This window comes from Macaca thibetana, chromosome 9 (genome assembly GCF_024542745.1).
Source record: "Macaca thibetana thibetana isolate TM-01 chromosome 9, ASM2454274v1, whole genome shotgun sequence".
Lineage (NCBI taxonomy): Eukaryota > Metazoa > Chordata > Mammalia > Primates > Cercopithecidae > Macaca > Macaca thibetana.
Window position 1 is genome coordinate 83,096,157 of NC_065586.1, and position 13,716 is coordinate 83,109,872.

At 38.5% G+C, this 13,716-nt stretch overlaps 1 protein-coding gene across 14 annotated transcripts in view; it reads right to left on the bottom strand.

The window, feature by feature from the left end:
- The window catches only part of SGMS1 (sphingomyelin synthase 1), a 312,479-nt gene that overhangs the window by 91,847 nt on the left and 206,916 nt on the right, over positions 1-13,716 (bottom strand). The gene's annotated exons all lie outside the window — the stretch shown is intronic.

Consider the following 13,716-nt stretch of genomic DNA (forward strand, 5'->3'; position numbering starts at 1 on the left):
GTGAATCTTCATTTGAGTTCTCTATTTCTGCTCATCCTCTGCTCTTGCTCTTCTTTGTCTTCATTCATTCATTCAACACATGGTGTTTCAAAAGCCAGATGCTACTCTAGGTGCTCAGAATACAGAAGTGAGCATTACCTACAACTCCTGGCTACCAGGAATGATCTCATCATGTGGCTAAATTCTGATGTTTCCAGACAAGGTTGTTCATAAGCTCACCTGCTCTTAAGAGGCTCAATAAACTGATGAAGGTTTAGGCAAATACAGAGGGGAAGAACACCAACATCTAGTATGTCTTAAGAGTAATTTTGCTGTAAGATGGTACAGGGTCTCCACAGGTATGGGACACGGTAGTATCAGGTGGGATAACCTTTAGTCCCAAACTACAACTACTCAGGCCACAAAAACAGCAGAAGGTATGGCCAGATTTCCTCAACCCCTACCCTTCTTTTATTTCTTTTGTTAAAGAATATGTTTAATATTCCTTACACCAAAATAAAAATGTTTTTAATGGAAATCAAAAGATAGATGATAACATGGGGGAAACAGGTATAATACATATGAAATAGGATGAAGTTTCCTAACTTAAAATGAGCTCATACAAGTCAATATGATAAAGACAAGAAGACACAAGGGCAAAAGGAGGGAAAAAGAGGGAGAAAGCAGAAGAAGAAAGCACATGAGTGAGCAGTTTACAGAAAGAAACCCACAATGGACCTATGAAAAGATCCTAAACCTCACCCAGAGGGAAAGTAAATTTTTAACTTACCAGATTGGCAAAAATGTTAAAGCTTGGTGAATGAAAAGTATTGATGGAAGCGTGCGAAAGATATAATCTTGTTGTGTGTGTGTGTGTTTTTTTTAAAAAGGCCAGGCTCACAGCTGTAAACCCACTGCTTTGAGAGTCTGATGTGGGAGAACTGCCTGAGGTCAAGAGTACGTGACCAGCTTGAGAAACACAGTGAGACCTGCATCTCTATGGAAAATACAAAAAACTAGGTGGGCATCGTGGTGCCTGCCTGTGGTCCTAGCTACTTGGGAGGAAGGAGCATCGCTTGAGCCCACGAGTTCGAGGTCGCAATGAGCTATGATTGTGCCACTGCATTGCAGTCTGGGTGAAAAGCGAGACCCTGTCTCGAAAAAACAATCAGTGACCTTTCCGGAGAAGAATCTGGTGATGCTTATCAAAATTTGAAATGTATTTTCCCACTGATGAAGCAATCCCACTCACAGGATTTTAACCTACAGGTATGTCAACAAGATATTTACACAAAAATATTTAAAGAAAGGCAGACGGCAATATATCCAAGAGCTAAACACAATCCCCCCACTGGCAACTACTAAAACAGCCAGAAAAAAGGCAAAAATAAAATCAATTATTATACACCCATAAAATAAAATACTGTACCATCATTAAAGAGAATAAAGAAGATCTGTATGTGTTGACAGGAATATATCTCTAAAATAGATAAAGTACAAAGAAAAAGCTAAGGAACGGTATGTATATTAATTCCTTTATTGAAAAATGCAAAAAGCCAAAAGCAAGATAGATGCAGATATGTGCCAAAATATGTATTTTTTTTTTCCTGGAACAAATCACAAGAAATGTAATAACAGTGAGGGGAGCCTTTTACATCTCTTTCTAAACCATTTGATATCATTTGTATACTAACCATGTACATGCACCATTTTTACTTATTTTCATATCTTAACCATAACGTCTCTCTTACACTCTGTTCCTCAGCAAAACCTAATTTAAAAAAATAAAACCAGAAAATTTAAAGCATTTATAATAAACCTCAACATCCGAAGCTCCCAAAATATATTTAACAAATCAAAGGCTTTTCAGGAGAGTTCTGACAAAGAAAAAAATACAACAAAATAAGAGACGAAGTAGAGAAAAAGGGGGCAATGCACATGGATAGACTGAGTATCAACTTGGGTACAAGGACAAGGCTCAGTATTTCTCCCTTTCTAATGTTTTAAACAAATTGATAAATTATGCATTGCATGGTGTATCGAGCAAGAAGCCACACAAAAAATCAGCAGCTTAAAGTTGTAGAATGTGGAAAACAACGGAGAGGAAAAATCTTTGAAAAGCTCTTCTGGAAGAACTACCCCAATTCATGAAAAACAGTAAAGAAACGCCCTTGCAAACAAAAGAAAAGTCATACCATGTACAAATAAAATATACTAGAATGTATTATGAAATCTTTTGGCAAATATTTATAATGTTTGAGATAAAATCCCAAATTGAATTATTTCACGTGCAACTATAATTCTAGGTTATGCTACATATCTTCATAGGCATTAAACAAAAGCCTGGAATGTCATTTAGCTGAATGTCATTTTAAAAATGTGACTGCAACTCTTTATTATCCATGTATGTATCCAAGGTTTAAGAGACAAACAGTAAAAGAAAACTAAAACACTTAATCCTCAAAAGTCCTCTAGTGATGTCACTATGAATTGCAAAGGTAATAAAACCACAAAATGTGAGTATTCTAAGGAAAATGATGAAGTACTACTGGAAGGAAAACCCCACCCAAATATATATATACACATGTGCAATTACCTAGTTGAAAAAAATAATAATAAAGACTCTGAGAAGAAGGGTGGTCTCGTTTTTCTCCCTGTGTCAGTTATCAATTTACCATCTCTTAGCTACAAATTGACCATTTACAGCCTGATTTGCAAAAGGGGATCTGAGCCCTTTCAGTCTTTTCCATTTGCTGGCTGACATGATGTTTGTTAATTTCTGTCTGTAGAAAATGCTAGAGAGACATTGTAGGAAGTTTTGCTTCCTGGTCTGATCAGGAGTCACATCAGACTCCTGTCAGATGTGCAGCTTCTCCAAAGCCTGTCTCAAACAGTTTTTAGTGGAGTGCCTCCAGTAGATATCTCCCCATGAACAGCTTTCCCTGGCACCATAAAGGATGGATTTTCAGCAAGTTCTGGAGGGCAGGTTTTCAGTAAGTTTCGCTGGTGTGGCACTACAGCAACTGCTCTGCCATGCAGTGAGTCAAGGCCGTGTCCTCTCCAACAAGGTCTGGATCTCAGCTCTGAGAGTGGGTAGAACTTGATCTCTTCCTTGGGTCCTCTATCTCAGCCTTTGGAGTAGTGGATGCTCCCTATATCTGCTATTTCTATAGAGTTCTGTTTACTTCTTATTAGCCAATCTTATCATTGCTCCAATCCTTTGTTAAAATTCTTTTTTTTTTTTTTTTTTTCCTTAAGAGATAGGGTCTTCCTCTATTACCCAGGCTGGAGTGGAGCGGCATGATCCTAGTGCGCTTCAGCCTCGCCCCCTTGGGCTCAAGGGACACTCCCCTCAGCCTCCCAGGTAGCTAGGGCTACAGGCATGCGTCACCACACCTAGGTAATTTTTTTTTTTTTTTTTTTTGTACAGACAGTGTCTTGCTATGTTGTCTAGGCCGGTCCTGAGCTCCTGGCCTCAAGTGATCTTCCTGCCTTGGCCTCCCAAAGCAGTGTGGGGATTATAGGTATGAGCTACCTCACCTGGCCCTAATAAGTCTTAATATTAAATTTTCCTTGTTTAAACTACTATGCAGTTTCTGCTCCCAGACTGCACTGATGATACACTCCCTTTACTTACTAGCATTTCTGCAGTGGGCCCAATGGCAGCGTGCATAAGTAAAAGACCAAGAATTAGCATTTTTCCAGTTCTGTCACTAGCATGGCTTAAACTATTTAACCTCTCTAGATTTGCTAAGTGATGTATCATAGAATGTGCCGATAAAAATCCAGGTGAAGAAGTGGTTAATTCTGTCTGCCTAACCCAAGAAAGGGAGAAGCCACCAGGAACACTCCTCACCTTATTCTCTGTTGATATCTTTGATATCCTTTCTGGTCTCAGCTCCTATCCACCCCTGATCTCCAGATGGCCTCCTCCAATTGTCCCTTCAACCTGGGGTTGGTAATGACTTCCTGCCATTGCATCACCTGTAAGTAACTTTACTGCATTCCCCCTTCCATAAATAAGAGTGGCTTTTTTTTTTCCTGCTAAGCTCTGACTAACCAGTTATAATAGAATGGGTGCATATACGCATGCTGAAGATTCACTGTGTCTATTCTTGAAAGCCATCATGCACTGCTAGGATTCAAAGTTTAAACCCGAGGAAATCTAAAATAATATACCTTTATTCGGCCTAAAAGAGCCAGAGTTAAATGCCTGAAATATTTTGATTTATATAGGACTTGCTTGAAAATGAATCCAGCGCCTTAATATCTACTTTTTTTAAGGCTGAACTTTTGGCTGAATCATTTTCCCTAAATTTGTATCTAAATATCAAAAAATTCATTTTTAAAAATGCTTCCTTTAGACAGTGTATAGCACAGTGCTCTCCAGTAGAGCTTTCTGAGATGATGGAAATGTTCTGGATCTGTTCTACACAGTATGGTAGCCACTAGCCACGTATGTAACTATTGAGCACTTGAAATGTGTTAGGTGCAACTAAGATTATTAATTTAAATATTGGCATGTAGCTAGTGCCTATTGTATTGGACATCAAAGGTCTGGCAGATGGTCCTCTGTAATCTGAGGAAGGCTCTAGTAACAGTTTAAAAACATTATAACTGCCAGGTACCACAGCTCATGCCTGCAATCTCAATACTCTGGGAGGCAAAGGCAGAAGGAACGATTGAGTCCAGAGACCAGCCTGGGCAATATAGTGAGACCTCATCTCTACAAAAAAAAAAAATTTTTTTTTAAATTAGTGAAGTTCCTGGCTAACACGGTGAAACCTCGCCTCTACTAAAAATACTAAAAATTAACTGGGTGTGGTGGCACGTACCTGTAGTCCCAGCTACTTGGGAGGCTGAGGCAGGAGAATCGCTTGAACCTGGGAGGCGGAGGTTGCGGTGAGCCGAGATCGCACCACTGCACTCCAGCCTGGGCGACAGAGTGAGACTCCATTTCAAAAAAAAAAAAATTAGTGGGGCATGGTGGTGCATGAGTGTAGTCCCAGCTACTGGGTTGGGGGGCGATTGAGGCAGGAGAATCACTTGAGCTTGGGAGTTCATGGCTGCAGTAAGCCATGATTGTACTCCAGCATGCTGACAGAGCGAGACTCCATCTCAAAACAAAACAAAACAAAATAAAAAAAAGATTATAACAACCCCTAGCCTGCTTGACCTCCCTCCCACTACTGGCTACAAACATGGACACATAACTTATTCAGATAACTTAGTTAACAAATTCTTAGGGAATAAAATCCATTCATTTTATTCATATAGATTAGGGTCCAGGCCCAGTAAAGGGAGACACTCACTTTGGAAAGAGGTAATGTTAGAATTCTTGCTTTGTTTTTCCTGTTCTTTTTATTTTATTGATACATAATATTTGCACATATTTATGGAGTACATGTGATAGTTTTTGCACGCATAGACTGTAATGATCAACTCAAAGTATTTGAGATATCTATGACCTCTAGTATTTATTATTTCCACGTGCTGGGAACATTTCAAGTCCTCTCACCTAGCTACTTCAAAATATACTATACATTGTTGTTAACTATAGTCACCCTACTCTGCTATCAAACATGAAAACTTACTCTAACTGGATGTTTCTGTTTTTCCTATTCTTCAATCTCTCTGGATATAATCCCATTTATTCCTTGAATTGTTTCAGTCCATTCCATACTCTTTTCCCAAGAGGATTCCTCTACAGTCTTCCCAAGACCATATGGTTTTCATACAACATATCTCTATGTACCCTGGCACTACTGAGACTGTGACAGACATTCCTTTGAAATAGACCGGTGATGACTAGTTTCTCAGTTACAAACATTTAATTTCTTATCTCTGACCTTTACTTGGACATAATCAAAATAAATGACAATAGGTTTCTCAATCCTCCTGAGAATTTTGCTCCTAAAAGTAAATGCTAAATATTAGCAATAGATAACTTCAGGAAGCTCATTCGATATATCAACAGGAATATAAGAATATTAAAAGGACAATTATATATGAAAGTACCACAGGTTCTGGAACCCAAATGCCTAAGAAACCATATACAGCCTATTATCCTGAGAAACAAATGAAAGTATATTTCATAAGTCTACAAGAATTTTAACGATATAAAATCACACTGAAAAATTCTGTGAAATTTTGGCTATGAACTGCTTTGGGTGAAAATTTCTGTAGTTGTTTAGTAATTTGTGCAATTTAAATGACAATTACAGGACACACTAACAAGCGAAGTAGGAATTAGTTTACCTTGTAATTTTAACTATAACAATGTACTCTAGTTTCTTTTACTTTTGTTTACATGAGTCACCCACAGAACAGAACATCACATTTCCCACATGAATAGACACTCAATGACATTTATTTTTCTTCTCAACATTTTCTAAATTGCAATAAAAAAGATAATAATATTATGATGGTCATGGCACTCTTGTGTTGCAAGTCAGATAGGAAAGGGCATTCAAGGTGAAGACAAGCAACCCTGGAGAAGCCAGCTGGTCCTTAAAGTGCAGTGTCATCTGGGGGGACTCACACAGTCCAAGACTGTCCTTTAGTCTTGCAAATTTATAAATACAATGATCAGAGAAGCATTCATACTGACCACACTTATGGTGACATTAACGTAAAAACTACAGCTGAATACCTTACTGTGAGAATGTAAACCATCAGGTGGGTTGGATGCTGGCATGTCTGATGGCAGATCTCCGAAAAGCATAGTTATGTGAGGTGGCCAAATTACCATGAGAAGGCTGCATAGTGGGCATGGAACAAAAATATGTTCTGTGGCTTCCTGTGTGGTCTGACACTGTGCACTGTGAGGTTAAGGAGGACTCAGCGGTATTCACCAATGAGGGCAAGACCAACCTCTAATTCAGATTTGGAACTTAGGCAGATTTCAAAAGCCCTCAGACAGCCCCACCATAGGGGAAGACCCATATGGAGACCTGGTAATGCCACCCTAGGGGTAAGGCACCTTCTCTGTAGCCAGGCCAAGTTGGCCTCTCAAATTCAGTCTCCCATCCCAGTCTTCAAGTTCTACTTCTCTAAATTCCTCTTCAGACAATTTCCCTCTCAGAATAACATGTTAGTTCCTTTAACCAAGTTATAGTTCTATAACCAAGTTATAGTCTCTTTACTTGTTGTATGTTTGCTGTGATACATTCATTATAGGTTAGTTTAATAATTTCTTTTGGAGTCAGGTCTTTCCAAATAGAGAAGAGGGAAAGGTATATATAGTATATATGCTGTTACCTGAGGGCCCTCATGTATGGCATATACACCATACTCGTGGTAGAAGCCAATAATTCCAGTGAAATGAAAACTTTGGACTTTCAAGAAGGAGGGACCTCTTAAAAAAACAAACAAACCAACAAACAAACCTATAACCACACCCTGTATTTAAAGAATTCATTGAATGTCAAGCTTAAACTCTTTAAAAAATACAAGCTAATAGACCTATGGCGTGGGTAATGAGGCATATTGTTCCACTCCACCTTGACTTAAATCTGTTTGTTCCTTTATGTCCAGAACGTGTTTGAGCCTTTTGGTGAGACCCTTACTTCAAAAGGGGGAAAAAAGAATCTACTTTTACATCTGTTAACTCAGCACAAGTCTAGAACTTGGGATTTTGGTACCAATTACTGCAAAATTACAAGTTGATGCCCAGGAGCCTTGTAAACACACAATCAGCTTTCAAACATTTTCAGCAACACTTCCTGCAGTGCGTGGTAATTTCTAGTCTCATCCATATCTAAGAAATCAAAGTGACGGAATGCACTTAAAGTGGAGAAATTGTTTTATGGAGTCTCAAGAATTGTGGTCACTGGTTCCATCTGAAATTTTAAACTGCCTAGTCTTTCCTTTACTTTTATTTATTATCAGCTTGACGTTCAGCTTAGTTTGACTATCAAACTCTCAGCTTCTGACCCCATAGAACTATGCAATTTTGTATCACCAGTTCAGGATTCTCTGTTGGGATCACCAGGTTTCTTTGCCAATACTGCTTACCCAGCAACTCAGGGGCGGCTTGAGGCTTGCGGCCATCAGAGTCTGGAACACCACCTTCTACTTCTGTACAATCAGGAAAGTTAAGTAAACTTGAAGGTTAGCTTAATGAAGGCCACTAAGCACTAGCAGGGCTTAGTCTGTGTTAGTAATTTCTCAGAAGTATGTTTTCATCTGTGCACCAGTCACATTTCACATGCCCCTTATGCTGGAACTGCTGTGCTCCCCTTGGGCAGTCACCACCCAAGAGGGATGAGCTAGCTGTGAATTCTCCCAATGATGTGAGGGGACAGATTTCCTTCTAGATACCCAGAGAGACGCAAGCTGCTGGGGGCACTCACTCCACTAGAAGATTCAAGTCACATGTTTACGTGAGGTTTACACAATTCAATGCAACAGAGACACTGAGAAAGAAAATCAAGATCAAACACTTTTCAAAAAAATTGCTAACTTCAATTCTCCAACCTGAAAAAGTGCCTTTTCCTAAGCCATGGAACTTTTCATTGCTGGACCTCTTATTGCTATCTCCCTGGAAAATTAACAGAACTGCAAAACAGTCTGCCATGATAAGGTAGACAGCAGATGGATTGTGAATACTCTGAAATCTTCCCATCCAATCCCTATCGCCTACAAAAATTCACACCATTAAGTCAAATACATACAATGCCAGTTGCTCTTACGGATAAGCTATACACTGCTATAGCTTGCTTGATACACAAGTGGAAGTGACAGAAAAAGTGATCACATGAAAGCTTTATCTTTTCAGGCAAGGCTGAGAGGGTATAAGAAATCACTAAGATGACAAAATTGACATATTTGTACATACATTTGCTAAGTGTGCTGCTTACACCTTAAGGCATGGAAAAACATACTTAAGAGACATAATATCAAGCGTAAGATGAAAAAATAGAATTATACTGCTTAAGAACAAACATTACATGTTTTTATAGTGGAACAATTCATAAATGCAGAAGTTATATTATTGGCTAATTCCAGACTGATAAGAAATAGATGACTCTCGTTTTCCATGCAACTTATGCTTCCCTCTAATAAGTGCTTCTCACTTTAGTGCATATTCTTCATTCCCTACAAGGCCAAAGTGGTATCTGTAAAGGCATTTACTTCTCCTAAGATTTATCACCTTGGAAAACAAGAGCCCTTTTAATATTTTAACTATTAAAAAAATCTAATTTCCTTATATATCCTCCTTCCAGATCTTACATTTTAAAAAGCACCAGTCAATTCTATTAACCTGGAAAATGTAAATTAAAAAAACAAAAGTTATCTCTTGTGACTGTGCCTAAGGACTGTGCTACATAATTCACATATATATCTTGTTTATTCCTCTAAGCCCTATGAAATAGAGATTTGGTTTTCACAGATAAAGAAACTTGCCCCAAATCACACAGCAAGTTAAACTGGCAGGGCTGAGATTCCAGCAAAGGTTTATCCGACTCTCAAACCACTATAATATATTCCTCCAGGAAACAAAGCAAATATTTCACTGTGCTGCTGATAAAATGTATACACTTGCAGATTTCAGCATACATTAACTCTCAAAAGTCTTTTATAAACATACTGTTAAAGCTATTTGGTGATTTCGTTAAAGCAAAGATTGGCATTCAAACGTCACAAACAGAAATATATACATTGAACTTGTAAGCCAGGACTTCTCAATCATAATACTACTGACATTTTGGACAAGGTAATTATTTGCTGTGTGGCCTCTGTCCTGTGCATTGTAGGATGTTTAGCAGTATCCATGGCAGTATCCACTAAGTGCCACTAGCACACCTCCCCACCCCCAGCTGTGACAATCAAAAACATGTCCAAATACACCAAATTTTCCCTGGGGGGTTAAAATTACACCCTGCGGAGAACCACTGAGTTAAGCTAATTGCCCATAACAACTGGTTAAAGACTGTACTGATCTGATTTGGACTGGAGATAAGAAAGAGCTCTCCTAAAACCTAGTTTAGTGAAGATTTCTCATACACCATGCTATAGCTCCTTAACAGAAAGCACTTATTAAACTGGACAAAATGTACAGACTTCAAAATGTGACCATCTATCTTTTACCACATTGGTAATAGTAAATATAAAGTACCATTTCTCAGCTTCAAAGTTTTTAATTTTTAATTTTTTTTTCTGTGGACTCATCTGACTGAAAGTCTCTCAGCTTTTACACTAAGGTGAAGATGCCTATTGTTTTTGGACCACTGTTCAAATAACAGTTACTAGACACTCTCCAAAGCCTAATTACAGCCAGGCATAGTGGTTCACACCTGTAATCCCAGCACTTTGAGAGGCTGAGGTAGAAGGATCGCTTGAGTCCAGAAGTCTGAGTTTGAGACTAACCTAGACAACATAGTGAAACCTTGTCTCTGCAAAATATTAAAAAATTAGCCAGGCATGGTGGCACACCTGTAGTCTCAGCTACTCAGCAGGCTGAGGTGGGAAGACCGCTTGAGGTTGCAGTGAGTCGAGATCATGATGCTGCACTCCAGCCTGGGCAACAGAGCAAGACTCTGTCTCAGAAAACAACAACTAACCTATTTACCACATTCTGGATATGTGTTTAAACACAAACCCAGAAATGTGCATAATATTGCCTGAAGTAGTAGTAGTGACAGTAGTAAAAACAGCAGCAACAATAAAAGACTAGCAGGTAATATATACAATTTACTATCCGATTCTGCTTTAAGCACTTTACATGGATTATATAATTTAATCCTTCAACTTCTTCAACAGCCCTCTAAGGTAGGTACTATTACTATTATTCGTATTTTCTGAATGAAGAAATAGAGGCATAAAGAGCTCAAATAACTTTCCCAGGATCTGGTTTTGGAGTCTCTATTTGTAACCACTATCTACAAAGAACAATGCAATTATCATCTCCTTGGTTCCAAATACTCTATCTCTTGTACTGGGTGAAGTTTTTCCCACCAGCTGTATCATATGCCTTTGTCAAGGCACACTATTGACACCTTGCTCAAGTCTGACATTATGCCACTGATCATCCCTCTTTAGGGACAAGACATAAACTCATTCACCTATACTGCTATCCAATTCATATTTTTCCATCTTGAGTAAAGAATACACATACCACTTTATTAAATGTTCTGATAAAGCAGACATTGCATATCTATGGCAATGCCCTGATATATTTGTCCAGTAACATTATTAAAAAACAAATGAAGTTAATTAGACATAAATAATTCTTAGCAAACATACGCTACACACTGATCATCACTTTTATTTTTGTGACCATTCTTTTAAAAAAATGTGATCTACAATTCTGCTAGACACCAACATAAGCCATGAATCTAAAGTTTTCAGAATTTACCATTTCCCCATTTTTGCAAATGGACTCTCTGGCATGCTTCCCCCTCTCCATGATTTTTCCAAGATTACTCCCAAGTGGTTTTATCATCACACTGGCATGTTCTTTCAACATGCTCAAGAATTCAGGTCACTTAAAGCAGTTAGGATTTAGAGTGGTTTAAGGAAGTGGGTAGGTGTTCTGTGTCAAATAGATGGTGCAGGTGATGAGGTGGGGCTGTGAGCAATGCCTAGTCCTGGAATAGATGCCGTATTTCATGGTCTTCGATGAAGGTGGCATTGTTCTCTTGTATGATGACATGCCAACAGATACTCCGACAGATGGACTCTCTCAGAATTGGATGTTCTGATCAGACACGCTGAGACTTTCTCACCTCCACATAACTAGTTTTAGCGCTCACAGTGTGCCTTTCATGAGCTCACCATTCTTAAACAGATTCAACGCTAATCTAGGTGCTAACATAAATTTAAAAATATTTCAGTTAGCATATAAAACACTGCAGGTATGCACTCACACACAGGGGATTCAACTAGAGAAAGCCTGAGTTGTACACGTGAGGCGCAGGAGGAAAATGCACACACTGAACTAAAAAAGGTCTTCAGAAAAAAAGTAGAAGAAAGTTACCGGAGATCAGCAACACTAAGGCAGCCACTTGCATTAACGAGCTCATCAACAGTAGGACTTTCTCAGTTAATATTTGAAAGCCGTAAGCTTCTAGAGTAAATGTGTAATTCCTTGAACTTTGATAATTTGGCGCTGGGACAATGAGGCGCTTTTAAATCACTTAAAAATCTGCTTTGAACCAAGAACCTCCTCTGGATCATTTCAAACAGAAAAATCAACACTATTTTAGGAGCAATTGGAGTCACATAAGAAAAATAACCAACCTTAAATGCTAACTTCCAACATTAAATTAACTAGCTGTGAAATTTGGAGCAGGTAATACAACCTTACGGAGCCTGTTCTTCAACTATAAAACAGGGATAATAATACCTCCAGTTCTTAGGCCTATTGTGAAAACTAAATGAAGTAACGTATACAAAGCATCTCAGTACCTGATAAAAGAGATCCTTAAATATTCAGCCTTTATACAACTATTAGGTGAAACTAATAAAATTCCAAATTTAATAATCTCTTTGGATTTTAGGCATCTTAGAGATATAATAAAATATTGTTCCATTCTCACCACCTGAGGGGGCCTTTCCAACTGCCTCAGTGGACTTGAGAACAGGGGACTTAGGCCATTTCTCCCAAGATTACAGGCTGTTTCTCAAAGAGGATTCTAGGCTGTTACCTTTCACACAGAGGCATTTGATCAGTTCAACTCGGAGCAAAAGAGACTTAACAATTAGCCTATGAGCTTGAAAACAGTGTTACTAGGAGCTCATAGGGTAATTTAAAGTTTCTAACAAATTATTTTAATCATTCCATTTAGAAGTGGTTTCTTTCCAGGGAAGTTTCCTTTATAGACCTTAAAAAAAAAAAAAAAAAAAAAAAAAGCCAGCTGCGAAGAATTTTCTTTCTCTCTCTAAAAAAAGCCAGCTGCAAAGAATTTTCTTCCTCTCTCCATGACAGTCTATCTTTTGACTGCATCCCAGTCTGTATCTTCATAAATGCAGGAGTATAATGATGCTATTCATGACTTGGTCATTCATATTCATAACTTCATAATTCAGTTTACAATTCTTCTCACCATCCTTTATGTTACTGGGACATCTTTAACCTGTCTTTCCTGTACACAATCAGTGCTGCTGATCGTGGTAACTTCCCTGTTGCATTGTGTATATCCTCAGTCGTCACGGGATTCCGCTTTCCCTGTCCCCCACCTCCCCAAACTCTTGCAAGAAAATAAGTTACTTGGCACTACACAACTCCACTAATTTCTTGTGTAGAAAAGCAGATTTTTTAAGAGGCTCACTGGACTTATTTCTACATAAATTTAAAAGTGGTAACTCAATTGGATAAAAATGTTATGATAAATATTTGTAGCATTCAGGGTAACAGAATTTAGTCTCCAGATTTCCTATTTTGGTACAACTACACAAAGCAAACACAAATAGAAAAAAAAGGCAAATGTCATGCATTCTTCTCCATGTATTTATTGACAGATTCCACAAGAGCGATTACCTGGCCACACTAAACGGGAATCACGGTTATGGAGTAAACACGATCAGTCCAAAACACAGGGGCACGTGCTTTCTTGTGGCACTTAATACCAAGCTCATTCACAAGCCAGCTTCCACCCAACCAAAGGAGTTGGCAAAAGGTCTGTTTCGTACAGGGACCGGAGTTTGAGAAAGTGACTACTTCCCCAAAACTTACTAACCAAATTAGACACAATCCCATTCTCTCAAAAACCGCCATTAGGAAAACTTGATAAC